This window comes from Rattus norvegicus, chromosome 17 (genome assembly GCF_021556685.1).
Source record: "Rattus norvegicus strain SHRSP/BbbUtx chromosome 17, alternate assembly SHRSP_T2T, whole genome shotgun sequence".
In the NCBI taxonomy this organism is placed as follows: domain Eukaryota; kingdom Metazoa; phylum Chordata; class Mammalia; order Rodentia; family Muridae; genus Rattus; species Rattus norvegicus.
In genome coordinates, this window is record NC_141550.1 from 47,822,501 (window position 1) to 47,837,500 (window position 15,000).

At 40.5% G+C, this 15,000-nt stretch overlaps 3 non-coding genes across 3 annotated transcripts; 1 reads left to right on the forward strand and 2 right to left on the reverse strand.

Moving 5' to 3' along the window:
* The first annotated feature begins 562 nt into the window (after positions 1 to 562).
* Positions 563 to 648, forward strand: Trnar-ucu7 (transfer RNA arginine (anticodon UCU) 7). The gene is given in 2 exon segments: positions 563 to 599; positions 613 to 648. It is a non-coding gene; the product is annotated as a tRNA-Arg (tRNA).
* Positions 649 to 10,942: 10,294 nt separating this feature from the next.
* On the reverse strand, positions 10,943 to 11,015 carry Trnak-uuu5 (transfer RNA lysine (anticodon UUU) 5). Its single transcript has one exon. It is a non-coding gene; the product is annotated as a tRNA-Lys (tRNA).
* A 713-nt stretch (positions 11,016 to 11,728) lies between these two features.
* Positions 11,729 to 11,800, reverse strand: Trnam-cau9 (transfer RNA methionine (anticodon CAU) 9). The gene has a single exon. It is a non-coding gene; the product is annotated as a tRNA-Met (tRNA).
* Between the last annotated feature and the right edge of the window lie 3,200 nt (positions 11,801 to 15,000).

Below are 15,000 nucleotides of genomic sequence, written 5' to 3' on the forward strand. Positions count from 1 at the left end.
AACTGCTCCCTGAGTCCTTGTCCTAAACCCGAGAACGAGCCTTTTCTAAAAAACTCAGCCGCAACATAAGAAAATCTCGAAGCTCCAAATAAAAAGGGGGGGGGGGGAGGAGGCAGGCGCCCACAGGAGTTATAAGACTTTGGAGGTCTCTTTAGCAAAACAAATGATCTGAAGCCTGAAAATAGAGAGGCCAGACTAAATAAGATAAGAATTTTGTTTTTGTGGTGATTTTCTTTTTTGTTTTGTTTTTGTTTTGAGACAAGGCCTCGCTATTGTACCCCAGGATGGATCGGAACTAGAGGAAATCCTTCTGCCTCGGTTTCTAAATTGCTGAGGTTACAAACTTGTGCCACAAGTCCGGAAAGTAGAGATGGATCTCTGGTCAGACATTTCCGATGGAATACATCTGGGAATAGGACAGGAAGTTGCTTTGGGATCGCGTGTCTTGTTTGTTGCACATTTCTGTGTGAAGTATTACAGAACCAGGAAAGATCATTCATAGGAGAGTATTGATACACAAGTGAATACTGAGAAGTCTTACAAAGTTGGAAACAACCAAGTGGGCTCTGTGGCGCAATGGATAGCGCATTGGACTTCTAGTATAATCGAGAGATTCAAAGGTTGCGGGTTCGAGTCCCGCCAGAGTCGGGTATCTTTTGCTTGTGAGATGTATCTGATCTTACAATCAAAGTTTTTGTTTGCCTTCTGCTGTTAGCATCAGCATTACTTACTCTCCCAAACACCGCCACTGTGCAAGCAAGAATAAGGGTCCAAAAGGTCTAAAGTGTGCCTTGAAAAGCTGTGTATCTTACTATGTTGTATTCTATTGTATTATTATATATTTAATTTTTTCTCTTTTTCCTTCATTGTTTGTTTACAAAGTGTGCTTTCTACCTTCTTAAATTCCAGAACTCCCTCCCCTCCACCCTTTACCTTAGACAAAGTTCCTTGGCAGCACAAGATTTCATCTCAAAAGCTTAATCAAAATTCAGTATGCTTTTATGTCTGTAATATATCGTGACTTAAAACAAAGCCATGGAAGTTCTCACATCACCCTACGTGAAGAATACATCTTGTTTCATTCTAGAACACCACTTTTTTAATTTCCTTGGCTGGTGCCTTGTTTGAAGTATCCTGTGCATCTTCCTAGAAATGTACATATTATATACATGTTTAGTAACAGACTACTTTAGGTAATATTTCTAAGAATATGTATTGTATAGCTATTGAATGAGTACATACAGAAACACAGTTATTTTCTGTGTTGTGATATAGTTTAATATGTGGAGGCATCTCATTCTTAAAGTGTCTTAAAGACTGCTGTATTAAAGATTGGAGATAGAGGGTTGCCAAAGGGGTCACGACTCACAGGTTGTGAATGCTCATTTAGACTGTAGTCTGTGCATACAACAAGACCACAGCTCCACTTCAGGCATTCTGTTTGTCCAAAAGATTGCTCGGTACTGAGTACAAAGGACGGGGTCATCAGCCGCTGTGTGGTACCCATTTGTAATGTATAGTCAAGAACTGCTCTCATATAAGGAATGAACAATAAGGACTAGGTAAATGAATAGTAATAGATGTAGAAACAACCTGGTTTACACCAAAGACTATTATGAAGATACAGGTACAAGATCAAAATGTTCTGGGAGCTGAAGAAAAACACAAAAGCAGATTACTTGAAGTATGAGAACAGCTAGACCCCCTAAGTTCTTTGCAGATGTATATCAAGAGGTGCGTCTCCCACCACCCCTTTCTCCATCCTAGCTCCCGATAAAAAGTCTTGCAGCATAATGTGGCAAAAGACCACAGGGGAAGTTAGGCTGAGCAAGCCTGAGACAGGCAGAAGATACAAATGTGAAATGCGGACAGGAGAACTTAACAACCAAATTATACAACGTGGAAGGCTCTTCTCCCTCAGCTACCTCAGGTATCTGTCAAGTACTCAAGAAGCAAACTCCCGGGATTGTGATTAGTCCAAAATAAAGATATAACAGACTCAGAATAGGCTCAGTGAAATAAGGAGAAAGCTATTCACACTCAAGGGTGCTGCAGATAACCATTTCCTCAAGATTTATTTTTCTGTGCTGGGGCTAGGACCCAGAATTTCATGTATGCTAGGCGAGTGCTCTGCCCCTAAATTATAGCCTAAACCCAGAATGTATTATAATCTAAAAGAACTTTAGAACAACAACAGAAGAAAATAAATAAGACTTAAGAAGGACAAACAGAGAGGTGGAACAATTTATAAATAAGAGAACGAAAATCCACAAAAAGTCTCACATATCAGCCAACTTTGCCTAAAATCAAATGGAAGGCAGTTGGAAGAATGTACCACACTTCCCCACCCCCGAACAAAAGGAAAATCAGAAATGATGAATTATGTGATTCAATGATCACGTGAAAAACTGTAACAAATGGCCAGGAGGAATAATCAGAAATAAATACTAAGAAACCTAAGCATACTTTCCTATCTATATAAATGGTTGAGGCAAAAGGATGTTTGAGTCCAAGGACACAAAATAGAAAAAGAACAAAAGAATAGGTTAAAATACTGTGTTTAAAAAATAGCGCAAAGTCAGATAATGGGATTAAAGAAAGCCCTTCCTAGCAGGTTCAATCAGCAAACTAAAGATTATGAAAGGTGCAAGAGTAAAAAACAAAAACAGGTAATGGGGTTCGAACCCACGCCTCCATTCGGAGACCAGGATCCTCAGTAGAGAAAGCAAACGCTTGAGTCTCGCGCCTTAGACCACTCAGCCATCCTGACCCATATTCTCATTAACAGGAATAATCATTTATTAGGAAAACCATCCAGTTCCTGGCTCTATCCGGAGTACTGGAATGAAAAATTTTAAATGTTCTGTAAGTATAAAGTAAAACTGGGGTTGACGATAGGGATGGAAGGGGGCAGGAGGGGGGAAAGAGAGAGGTGATTACGCACTTGGACAACCCTTCCCCGGGAGGCAGTGGCTGTGACTTGCAGTTAGGATGTCCTGGATCCGAGTACCGGAGTCGATGAGATTTCTTGAATCCGAGGAAAGAGTTATACGAACCGAGTGAGAACTTCGACCAACTCTGGTAGCGCTCTCTTTTTCTGGCAATAAAATTCACAGCCCTATTGCACCTTCTTTTTGGCATTTTCCACCCTGATCCTGATACTCTTTTCATTTTTCTTCTACAGGTTGTGATACCCCTAACTTTATTTGATGATCTAGAAAAGGGGATGTGAACTGAAGGCCTGTGATATCTGACATGAATGAACGAACGGAGTGAACCGAGTAAGGCGTGGTCATTCCTGGTAACAGCGTCTGTTCCAGTCTCTCTTTTGTTGCGTCTTCTTCCTACCCTCACCCCATTTGTCTCCTCTTCCCACTCCCTTTTCTCGCTGAGACCTATGATCCAGTGTCCAAGACTTTTCACAATGGGGAGGGCTTCCAGCATTGTAGAAACTAATAGTACATCAGTAACTGCGCTGCTTGCTACAAGCGTCTCTGTGGGTGGACAGAGGTCAAAGGACAGTCAGCTGCTGCCCTTTCCTTCTGTGTGGTTTCCTGACCTAACCCTAACTTAACTATCATTACAGCACAGTGCAGATTAGTAGGAAGGATGCATTAAAGTCTGAGCAAGCAGGATGTGATTCATACTCCGTCTGAGAGCAGTAACAAACAAAGCCCTGGTGTAAGCGACACCAGAAGGGAAAGAGGAGCCATCAGCTTAATCTGTATTATGATTATTAATAATGAGTAGCAAATAGTACAAGCCACGTGCAGATATTTAGTATCATTATTTACACACAACAAGCTTGGTTCTACTCCAGACAAGGGCCGTCCTATGATACTGGATAACAACAGCACAAGACAAATGTTTAGAATATGAAATCTAAGTGGGAATCCTCATCAATGAAACAAATGTTTGAAATATGTTTTTAAGGTAGCATTTCTTTCCCCAGCACAGGAGACAGGCTTTCTTAGAAGATACTTCAAAATTAATTCATTTTGTTTGCACACCCATGGGGATGCTGGAGGGCAACCACAGGAACTGGTTTTTCCCTTCCACCATGTAGGTCCCAGAGATGGGACTCATGTTTCCAAGCTTGGTGGTAAGCACCTTTACCTACTAAGCCATCTTGAAAGTCCTGAAAGAACCTTTGACAAGGCCTAACTACTGGAACATAGAGATGCTCAGAATGGTTTGAGCAGAACTCTCAAACAGCATGTTGCAGCTAAAGCTTTTAAAGCAGTGGTTCTCAACCTGTGGGTCTCAACAAGGTGTCAAATATCAAATATCCTGTATGTCAGATAGTTACATTATGATTCCTAACTAAAGGAGCAAAATTATAATGATGAAGTAGCAGTAACTTTATGGTTGAGGGTCACCACATCGAGAACTGTATTATAAGGTGGTAGCATTAGGAAGCTTGAGAATCAGTGATTTAAAGGCTACTGTTCTTTTAAATAAGAATATCTATAATCTATTAGAAGATTTGTCAATACCTATGATGACGTGTGTGTGTGTGTGTGTGTGTGTGTGTGTGTGTGTGTGTGTGTGTGAATGGATCATATTTCAAAACCAGCTGATCAAATAAACACCTGGAAAATCCCATCTTCTCTGTTGTCACCTTTGCCTATGTCTTTTGATACTACAGGTATTTAAACTATGGCTCATGAATGAATGACTATTGAATGATCTGAAAAAAAAAACTAGTTTGGATGAATCAGTCCATCCAGTCCTTAATAAGTTGGAGCATGAGTCTGAATGAAATGAACAAATTAAAAACAAACAAAGCTTTCATAAAACATGGCTTTGGTGTCTGTAAGGGTGAGAAAAACACCAAGAAGATGGCAGCATCTTCTTTTCCCGTCCTTTGATTCTCTTGAGGATTATCCACAGTCGCTCTAACATCTCTAAACACAACCTCTCCCTCCTCATTCTACCTATAAGCTGTCAAGGCAGCCTGATCTCCAAGGGTTTTTAGATGAATCCACTTCTACAACCATTGATTCTTGGGATAATCTTTATTCTTTCTTAAGTCACAAAAATTATTTTTCTTGGCTATTTAATGTAAGTATTGTATGGAGGGGTTGAAATAACACAGGTAGCTGAGCCAGACTTTTGTAAGACCCTGGTAGTCCTCAAAGCCAAGGAATCTTTCAGCTCTTCCCAGAACCTTAAATTACTTACAGAATTAAATTGTTTCTAGGATGATCAGAAGCATGTTTCCAGAGCCCGGGGACTGGCAGTGCATTGAGTTTTTATTCCAAGGGTCCAGACTTTGAGTTCCTATTTAGGCAACAAAAATCAATTTTGACTTTGGCAGATTTGATCAGAATAAATTAATTATAGAAATTAAAACCTGGTCTACCTTTACTCATCTGTATCTCCCAACTTGAATGATTTGTGGGTTCTCTGATGTTTAGAATTGTGGTCATAGAAAGGAAAAACAAAAAAACAAATGAAAACACTTCAGTTTAATTATTTAGCGTTATGATTGCTTTATGTTCCCTTGTATGGTATAGGAGAGTTTCTTATTCTAGAGGTAGGATTAGTTTGGCCCTATTCACAAACAGACTCTGGAGAGCTGTGACTTTGGTCTTTTGATCTCAGAATTCACATTGTATCACACACTGATGGTCTAAAATTCTAGCAAGTTCTTTGATTATGTTAGAGCATACACAAGGTCTGCACAAATTCAATCCAGACACAATCCCAGGGTGAAGTGTACACAAAGTCCCAACGCTAACCCCGAAACTATTTGCAATTGGTACTTGCTCTTGAGAAGGAAAATCAACTACATTTTAGGCCATGCCTCATGCTCAAGCATAGTTGTTAACCAACACAAAATGAACTCTCTGTGGGCTTTTTTGTTGTTGTGCAACAGTGTATGGTCTCATAGAAAATACTGCTGTTTCCAACTCTCTCTCTCTCTCTCAAACTGTGTGTGTGTGTGTGTGTGTGTGTGTGTGTGTGTGTGTTTGTTCATGAGACAGACAGAGACAGACAGAGACAGACAGAGACAGAGACAGAGACACACAGAGAGAGACAGACAGAAAGGGAGAGAGAGTGAGAGAGAGAGAGAGAAAGAGGAAGAGAGAGAGAGAGAGAAACAACATGAAGTTGAAGTTGAATAAATAGGAAGGTTGGGAGAATCTGGGAAGAATTGGGGGAGAGGAAGAAGATGACCAAAATAAATTGTATGAAAAATATATGAAATTCAAATATAATTTTAAAATGTAATTTAAAAAAACATCGTGTTGGCTAGTGTGTTTTCCTTACAAGGACATTCTCCTTATTCCATGATTTAGATAATCTGTAATGAATTTATTTATTTATTTACTTATGTGTGTCTAGTACTATATGGACTTCTTTTGAGATTTTAAATGGGGTTTGGGCAAAAAGTCGTTTTTACCTACTGGATGATGGCTACTGAGATGTTACTAGGCAAGTCAAAAGTCTAAGGTAGCTCTGGAAATCACAGCTTGTCTGACTATAAACTTTACATGTGATGTTTGTATATTCTAGAATTCTGTAGATAATTAATAGAAATATAGTCAAACAATTTTTGACGAGTCGGAGGTCTATAATCTTAGAGCTTGGGTTAAGCCCATGGAGGAGGATAATGGTCAGCTCTAGGTCAGCCTGGGTAGTAAAATTTGAGCCTATCTCAAACAAACAAAATAATATAACATACACCTGCGATTGTAGACCTCTTGGCTGGTGGCATGTATGAAACTGAATTTTTCCTGAAACACTGGGAAAAAAAATGAAAAGTGATGTGTGGGGGTGGAGAGGGGTGGAGGGGTTGTGTAAATGTGACTTTTTGAGAGCAAAATAATTAAACAGTTAATTTCCAGTAAAATGATAACCTAAGACGTTGCATTTGATTATCTCATATCTTTCCATTCACCAACTTAGAAATTCAGACGTGGAAACTGATGTCTTAAAGTGACAGGTACAAGGAGAGGTAAGCTTGTGAGCCAGCCAGTGGCTCTGAGCCCTACAGCCCAGCTCGGGTTATTACTGCGGCTCCGGACACTCCCATATCACCCCACTGAAGGGTCCGAATTCAGCTCCCAGAGACTCCTGGGAACTGAAACAGATGAACCCAGCAGAGTTCCGAAGGAGTTGGATGAACGTTCCTCTCGGAAAGAAGGCTGTAGGGGCTGTCCTAATCAAACTGGGTGTTCTGATCTGATTCAAAATAATTCCACAAAACGCAGCCCCAGATAGAACTCATTTGGTGACCACCAGATAGATCAAGGTCATCATCCTGTTATCCCAAGATAGAAACAAAAGTGGCTATACGTGTCTGTGAACTCCCCGTCGGAGAATCCAACCCCGGTCTGCCGCGTGACAAGCTGGGATACTCACCACTGTGCTAATGAAGAAATGAGGGAAAACGTGGTGATGGTAATAGAAGTCCCAATGAAGAGCTATTTTCCTCCCCTCGTCTTTTACTTCTTTTTTCTTCTCTTCTCTTTCTCCCATTTTCCCCCTTTCTCCCTTCTCACCGACGCCCTCTGAGCAAACACAAAGCTCTTCATCTGCCAAAAACTGCTAAGACGTGAATTCTTTCAAATAACAGCAAAGAATAAAAGATAAAGCATGTGTACATAAATTTAATAAACAACATCAAATAAGCATTAAGATCTTTAAAATTTGCCGAAAGAAACAGAGACAGGGTGGGGGAGGAAGGGAGGGAGGGGGGAGGGAGGGAGGGAGGGAGGGAGAGAGAGAGAGAGAGAGAGAGAGAGAGAGAGAGAGAGAGAGAGAGAGAGAGAGAGAGAGAATATGAATGTGGGTCCAAGTGTAGTGTCTCAAGCCTGTAATCCTAGCTCACCGGAGCCAGAGGTGCATGGATTAAGTCACCAGACCTGTCTAGTTCCAGGCCAGCCAGGGCTACAAAGACCCTATCTCCAAAAGACAAAGCAAATAAAAGATGAATTGTAAGTGAGGAGGGTCGTGGGGAGGAAGAAAGCAAAAAAAAAAAAAGAGCTGGAGAGATTGTTCAGCCGTTAAAGGCTAAGTTCACACCTTAAACAGCAAACTATTAAATGTTGTCTTGTCTAAGGAAAGGACAAGAACCAGGCTCGCGCGGGTGAGAGGTGCTAATCCAGATGACTAACACACGAAAACCACAACTTTCTAAAGATGTTAGAGTAACAGATTAGCCTCCTTCTAAAACACTGCTGCCCTAATTTAAAGAGAATTAAATTATCATGTATATGAATAGAAAAAAAAAAAAACAAACCCGGATGTCTCACAGATACTATATCTTCCCAAATTACTAGATCTAACAGTATGATTCCAATTAACTTTATTTTTTCCCCTCTCTTTTATTTTATTTGTGTTTGTGTGAGGCAGGTTCTCTCCATTTGTATGTGGCCCTTGGTGTCCTGGAACTCCATATGTAGGCCAGTCTAACTTGCCTGCTTCTGCCCCCTGAGTGCTGTGATTAATGGTGTGCACCTCACACCCAGCTATCCAATTAACTTTCAAAGAATTTCCCCCAAGAACTTAATAAGCTGATTGTAAATTGTTACTGCTTTATGTATATACTGTATTATGTTTGTATCATTAAAATACATCCTTCCAAGTGTTAAAAGGGTTTTCTTAGGAGCTGGGTGTGGTCCTGAGGGGCTGTAGAGTGGAAAGGTCCCTGGATCTCTTTGTTTTTCTGCCCAGTGTTGCCACCTTGAATATATCTCCTCCTGTCCATTTTTAGGGTGGCTCTTTTAATTGGTTCATTGAGAATAAGTGGCAGGACCTTTGACACAGGTTATAACCCCCAAGTTTGATAATAGTGACCATGAAATGACAAAGGCACATTATTGGGGTGTCTGCCACTCACAGTGATTTGACGGTGAGCAGAGAGAAAAGATGGAAGTCCCTGGCTGCTGCTGGAGTCATTTACTCCAGGTATATTTTTCTAGTTCCATTTCAGCAGCGCATGCTGCTTTTTTAAAAAAGATTTATTCATTTATTATATATAAGTACACTGTAGCTGTCTTCAGATACACCAGAAGAGGGCATCAGATCTCTTTACAGATGGTTGTGAGCCACCATGTGATTGCTGGGAACTGAACTCAGGACCTCTGGAAAAGTAGTTGGGTGCTCTTAACCGCTGAGCCATCTCTCCAGCCCTGCATGCTACTTTTTAACCTCTGCTTGGTGAAGCAGAAAAACGAGTGTAGAGCCTTGAAGTACAGCTGTTTTCTGACAAAGGAATCTGAACAATTTTCAGACACATTGTTTGGAATAAAACGTCCATTTTGAATAGGGGTCACATAAAGTTTACATTTCATGTTTACATTTACCTTCCTGGGTAACACCCTGTTTCATGGAGGGCAATTTGACTGGATATTAACAGAATTACATATGCATCAGTCATTTCTCCCAGCAATCCCGGTTCTAACAATTTATCCTGAAAATCTATATCCAACATAAAAAATATTAATTTTTTACTCTGTCGTTATTGGAGAATATTGAAAATAACATGAATGGACAAGCATAGGAGGATATTTGAATATAATAGATTGGCACTTCTGAGCTTTGGAGGATTGATTTCCACTACTATAAAACCAAACAGCAAGAGGCAGCATAGATGAGTCTCGGCAGAAGACAGGAGGATAGGCCATTCAGTTCCAGTCTTGGCTACATACAGACTTCGAGACCAGCATAGGCTACAAGAGGCTCATAAAGAAAGGAAGGAAGGGAGGAAGGAAGGAAGGAAGGAAGGAAGGAAGGAAGGAAGGAAGGAAGGAAGGAAGACAACAACAACAAAAACGGTGAAAATAAATGTCTCTGGTGTACTCTCAGACAGAAGAAGAAATTCTTAAACTGTATCTTTTCACCTTTTCCTGTATTAAAATAGAGATAAAGGATGAAGATGACTGGCATGATACTTTTGGGTAAATAGGAAAGAATTAGACAGCAGAGAAAGAAAGGGAGGGGTGTGATGTCACCTTCTTTATCTTTGTTCTACTTCTAGCTTTGAAAATGTCACATTTCAGGTATGTATAAAAGTAAACACTAGAATAAGGGACATAGTGAAAGTGACATGGACTGAATTCTTTCATTTCATTTCTCTTCTTTTTTGAACACAGACATTCTATTGCCCCAATTGGCCTTCAGCTTGTGGTAATCTTTCTGCCTCAGTCTCTCCAATGTTGGTCTTACAGACGATGGGCCATCAAGTCTGGCTAAACCTAATCATTTCAAATGAAAAAAGAATGAGACTGGAAGTGAACACAGTAGACTTGTGAATAGAGCATTTGGCTAAAGTTCCTACTACCAGGCTCAAGGGTTGAGATCCACAATGCTGAATTCCCACAACCTTCCCTTTAAGTGACTTGGTCTAGCAGGTTGCACAGAGAAATATGAACTCAAAGGCCAGGATGAATCATTTCAAAGGAATTTTTTGGAGACAGGTTACCATATAGCTCAATGTTGCCACTGAGTTTTATTTTATTTTAGTATATGTTAATTATACATAATGAATCTTATTGTGATGTTTTACATATGTATGCAGTATTCATTCCCCATCCATAGCCTTCTCTTATCTCCTATGCGCCTCATTCCAAAATCAGAGTCATAAAACAGGAACTAAATCTTCAAGAAACATGGCATTCCAAAAGGCAACCCCCCATGCCCTGGAGCCCAGGGGTCTAAGGAATAGGTAACCTGTACACTTTAAAGAAACAAATGAACAGATTTACTTCACTTCAAAAACTGGTCCTCAGACTTTTGTTCAAAGACCCTCTTGTCTGGTCTCCACCACTGCCCCCGATAAGGAGAAGAAAATTTTAAAGGAATGTTCTCCTACTAACTCCACCACTGGATATTTTTACTTGGTTCACTTTTATTTCCTTTGATGAAAGAAAGTCTTGTTGTGATTGTGCTTTTGCTCTTCCCTTATTCTATCACAAAATATGTGACCTTTCGCCTGAACAGGGACTTGAACCCTGGACCCTCAGATTAAAAGTCTGATGCTCTACCGACTGAGCTACCCAGGCTCTTATAGAGTAGCTTATGTCATGATAAAAGTGATTCATTAATCACTAAAATACGTGAAATTCAGAGTTTGTGTCTGTGCCCCGCCCCCTAAAGTTATAGTTTTCGTGTCCTGAGCAACAGTACAATAATCAAACCTTATTTTTTTTTCCGGGAATTCCGTTCAAAACGTTTATTAGTTGCACAATTATCATGTATTTATCTCGGAGGAGGGAACGACCACCTTTAGGATAAAGTGCTTTAGGTTATGACCCACTCTAGCTTCTTTTCCAACTCTACAGAAGTCACGACGAGTCGTGGCGGGGACAGATGGTTCCAGTTCATCGTCTTCTGTGCTCTTTCAGACTTGACAGTTTTCTGAAAGCTTACTTAACCCGAAACTCTAACCAAGCTCCGTATGTTTGCTACAATTTTTATCTGGTTTTGGGTTTAGTACTCCAGACTGAGCCCAGGGTCTGGTGCAAGTTATGAGAGTGAGCTGAAGCCATGGCCTCCCTACAGTGTTAGTTTACAGTCTAGAAACTCTGGACGAGAGGCAAAGATGGTTACAGAACCTGCAATACAGAAAGTATACACCATGGTGTTCTGTTTCCCGTTATGTTAAATTCTTTAAAACGTTGAAGATTTCGATACAGTCCAGTTTTCTTCTACAGCTTCATCTCCTATTGCTCTCAAATGCTTTCTTTGCTCAAGGCAATGGAAAGAAAATGCCAACTAGCAGAGGATGGTTTCGATCCATCGACCTCTGGGTTATGGGCCCAGCACGCTTCCGCTGCGCCACTCTGCTATATTATAATAAGTCTTTCCCAGTTATATATCAATATACATACTTCTACCAATCCTTTTTATATGCATTTTCTGGAATTTGTATCATTTATCTAAGGTTCTTTTAAAGCTGTCGCCAAAAAAGAGTAACATGTCTTCGCAACCTGCTTAAGAAAGCCGAATACCGGGGTTGGGTATTTAGCTCAGTAGTAGAGCGCTTGCTTAGCAAGCTCAAGGCCCTGGGTTCCGTCCTCAGCTCCGGAAAAAAAAAAGCCGAATACCAAAAACCTTTCTAAGAACATGTATTTTATTTGTAATGGTATTACATTTCCTTGGACTGATAAATTTAGAATACAGGTCCACCCTCTCACACCACTTTCGGTCTCGGCTTCGGTACTGGACTTCTGACATGCTCTTGTTCTCCCTATACATTCAGAAAGCCTGATTGTCACTTCCTTCTCACACTCCCACACTGCTTTGCTTTGGGAAGTCTGTGACATACAATTTTGCTCATTAATGTTTTTTCATGACTCTTTTCTCTCTTGGTGTACAAAGGATTCAACCCATGGCTAGGCAAATGCTCTACCATTAAGTTATATTCATATACACACACACACACACACACACACACACACACACACACACACACACACACACACACGTCTGTGTTTCTTGTAGCCCGACTTGACCTCAAACTTGGTATTTACCCAAAGCTAACCTTGAACTCTTGATCCTCCAGTCTCCACCTTCCCTCTTCTAGAGTTAGAAGCCCATGTTATCCTGACCTGACCTATTGATTTTTATAATGAGACAGGGTCTTGCAAAATTGCCTAGGTTGGTCTTGAACTTGATGAGCTCCGTCTGACTCTGGAACTATAAGTATACATAAAAAAATTCTTTTTGTTTTTCAAGAAAAGAGTTTCTCTGTGTAGTCCTGGTTGTCCTGGAACTCATACCCTACCCAGGCTGACCTCGAACTCACAGAGATACACCCGACTCTGCCTCCAAAGTATAGGGAATAAGGGCAAATGCTATCACCTCCCCTTGTCTTAATAACTGAAATTCTTTTTTTTTTTTTTCAACTGAAATTCTTAATTAACCATGTTAAGGTCACTTTGTAGCCTAGACTCGAAATTTCAGGAATCCTTCTGCCTCAGCCTATTGAATGATGGGATTGCACAGATTACCCAAAACAGTTAATTTGTTTTATTTTTAAACATGTGTCTTATAGGCTAAATTGAAATGGTAGCTTTTGCACAGTATGCATGTGCTCCAGTCAAAGCCCCAATCCCTTTTATGGGAGAAGGGAGTACAGGAGTCAGTTTTCTCTGTCTGACTGCAGTTCTAAGCTTCCTTGAGAGTCTCTGCCTAGAAGTTATAGAGTCAGGAACCAGCACTTCTCAGGGTGAGGCAGTGACTTTTGCCCCTGCCATCAGCGGGTATCTTGTCTGGCATTGGCAGGATAGGTCTTCTGATCGATCTTATTTATGTTTCTTTAAGCTCTAGGGTCACAGGTGTCCATCACCATGCTCGGATTAACACATTCAGAATTTTAACAGAACTTTCCACTTCTTTTCAGGGCTGCACATTCAGTTTTTCTCTGGGGCTGAGAGTCACACAGCTGTTCTGTTGACACATGTCCTACTGTTTATTTCTCTTTCTTGAGCTTCCCAGCTTTCTTTTTCTTACCCTTCAACACATATGACCCGGACACAGCATTTGCAGTAAGGGGACTGATTCAAGAGAAGAGTCTGGAGCCCTAAGTTTGACATCTCAGTGCTCAGTGTTACTTAAGCTAATTCCTCAATAGCTTTGTGGACATGGTCATGGGCATATACCGAAATGCCTTTAAAGTGAATTATATTCCAGTGGGGACATAGAAGACGACAATGAAGAATGTCTATAAGAACTAAATATAGGAAAGAAATGTTGAGTGCTGGTCCTAGCAGAAGACGTCTTCATTTTTTAGTTAAGTGATTTTCTGTTCAATTATTATTTTTTGTATTAGTCTACAAAGTAATGGATTTCTCTACAGCATCTTTATACATATGCATCATTATTTTGTTTAATTTTGTTCCCTCCCTACTTGCCTCTTTCTTCTGACTTGCCTTCCTCCTTCTGAGTCCTTCTCCCTTCTGCTCTCATGACAGACACATTACCCGCTACCTTGTGTAAGTGTGATCTCTTTCTCTTTCTCTTTCTCTCTTTTTCCTTCTTCTCCTCTTTTGTTTTGTTTTGTTTTGTTTTGTTTTTTTTTTGATACAGGGTTTCTCTTTGTAATGCTGGCTGTTCTGGAATTTAATCTGTAGACCAGGCTGGGTTGGAACTTCTAGATCTGCCTGACTTTGCCTCCCAAGGGCTGGGATACCACTACCTGGCAAGAGTGATATTTTCAGTGAAAATCTTCCCCCACTCCTTTTCCTCCTCCTCCTCCTCCTCCTCCTCCTCCTCCTCCTCCTCCTCCTCCTCCTCCTCCTCCTCCCCCTCCTTCTCTTCCTCCTCTTCCTCCTCCTCCTATTTCAGGATTTTTTTTGCATTCTAGGGTAGCCTCAAGCTCAGGACAATTCTCCTGCCTTAGCCCTCTGAGTGCTGGGATTATCTGAGAAATAGGTTCTTAAAGCTTGCAGTCCTACTTATCTGCACCAACGCTAGGTTCCTTTATTAGTAGCACAGATGAGATAAAGGAACACAGGAAATGGGAATGTTACTTGGAGTAACATTCAAGATCCTTTGAAAAGTGAAACAAAAAAGCTTCTGTCAATAGCAAACAGTGCACTGTCACGTGCTGTATTTTCCAAGTCTCCATTTGATAACTCCTTTTTTGGGTCATTAATTTTTACAAAACATATAGTGTTCTCTTCATTCTTGCTGTTTCAAACTGCTGGCTTTCATCACTGCTAAGAACAAATAAAACAGAACTACCTATGCCTTCCCAAATCTCCCATTATTTACTTATTTCCTGCTATAATCTTAGCATCTTTTTTCTGTATATTCCTGGCTGTTCTCCTAGATGGAATTCCAGAGGATTAAATGATAACTCAGCAGCAGGTAGAGCTTCTGCAAAGGATTCCTAACTTGGCTCTCTTTGAGATTTAGCCTTATTTCTTCTGCTTCTTGTTATTTCTGTGGAAGACACTAGCCCAGAAATCTCTGAAGCATGTGGCTCTACTTGAGAGGCAAGTGCTTTAACAAAAGGTTCGTGTTGAGGGATTATTTACTGCA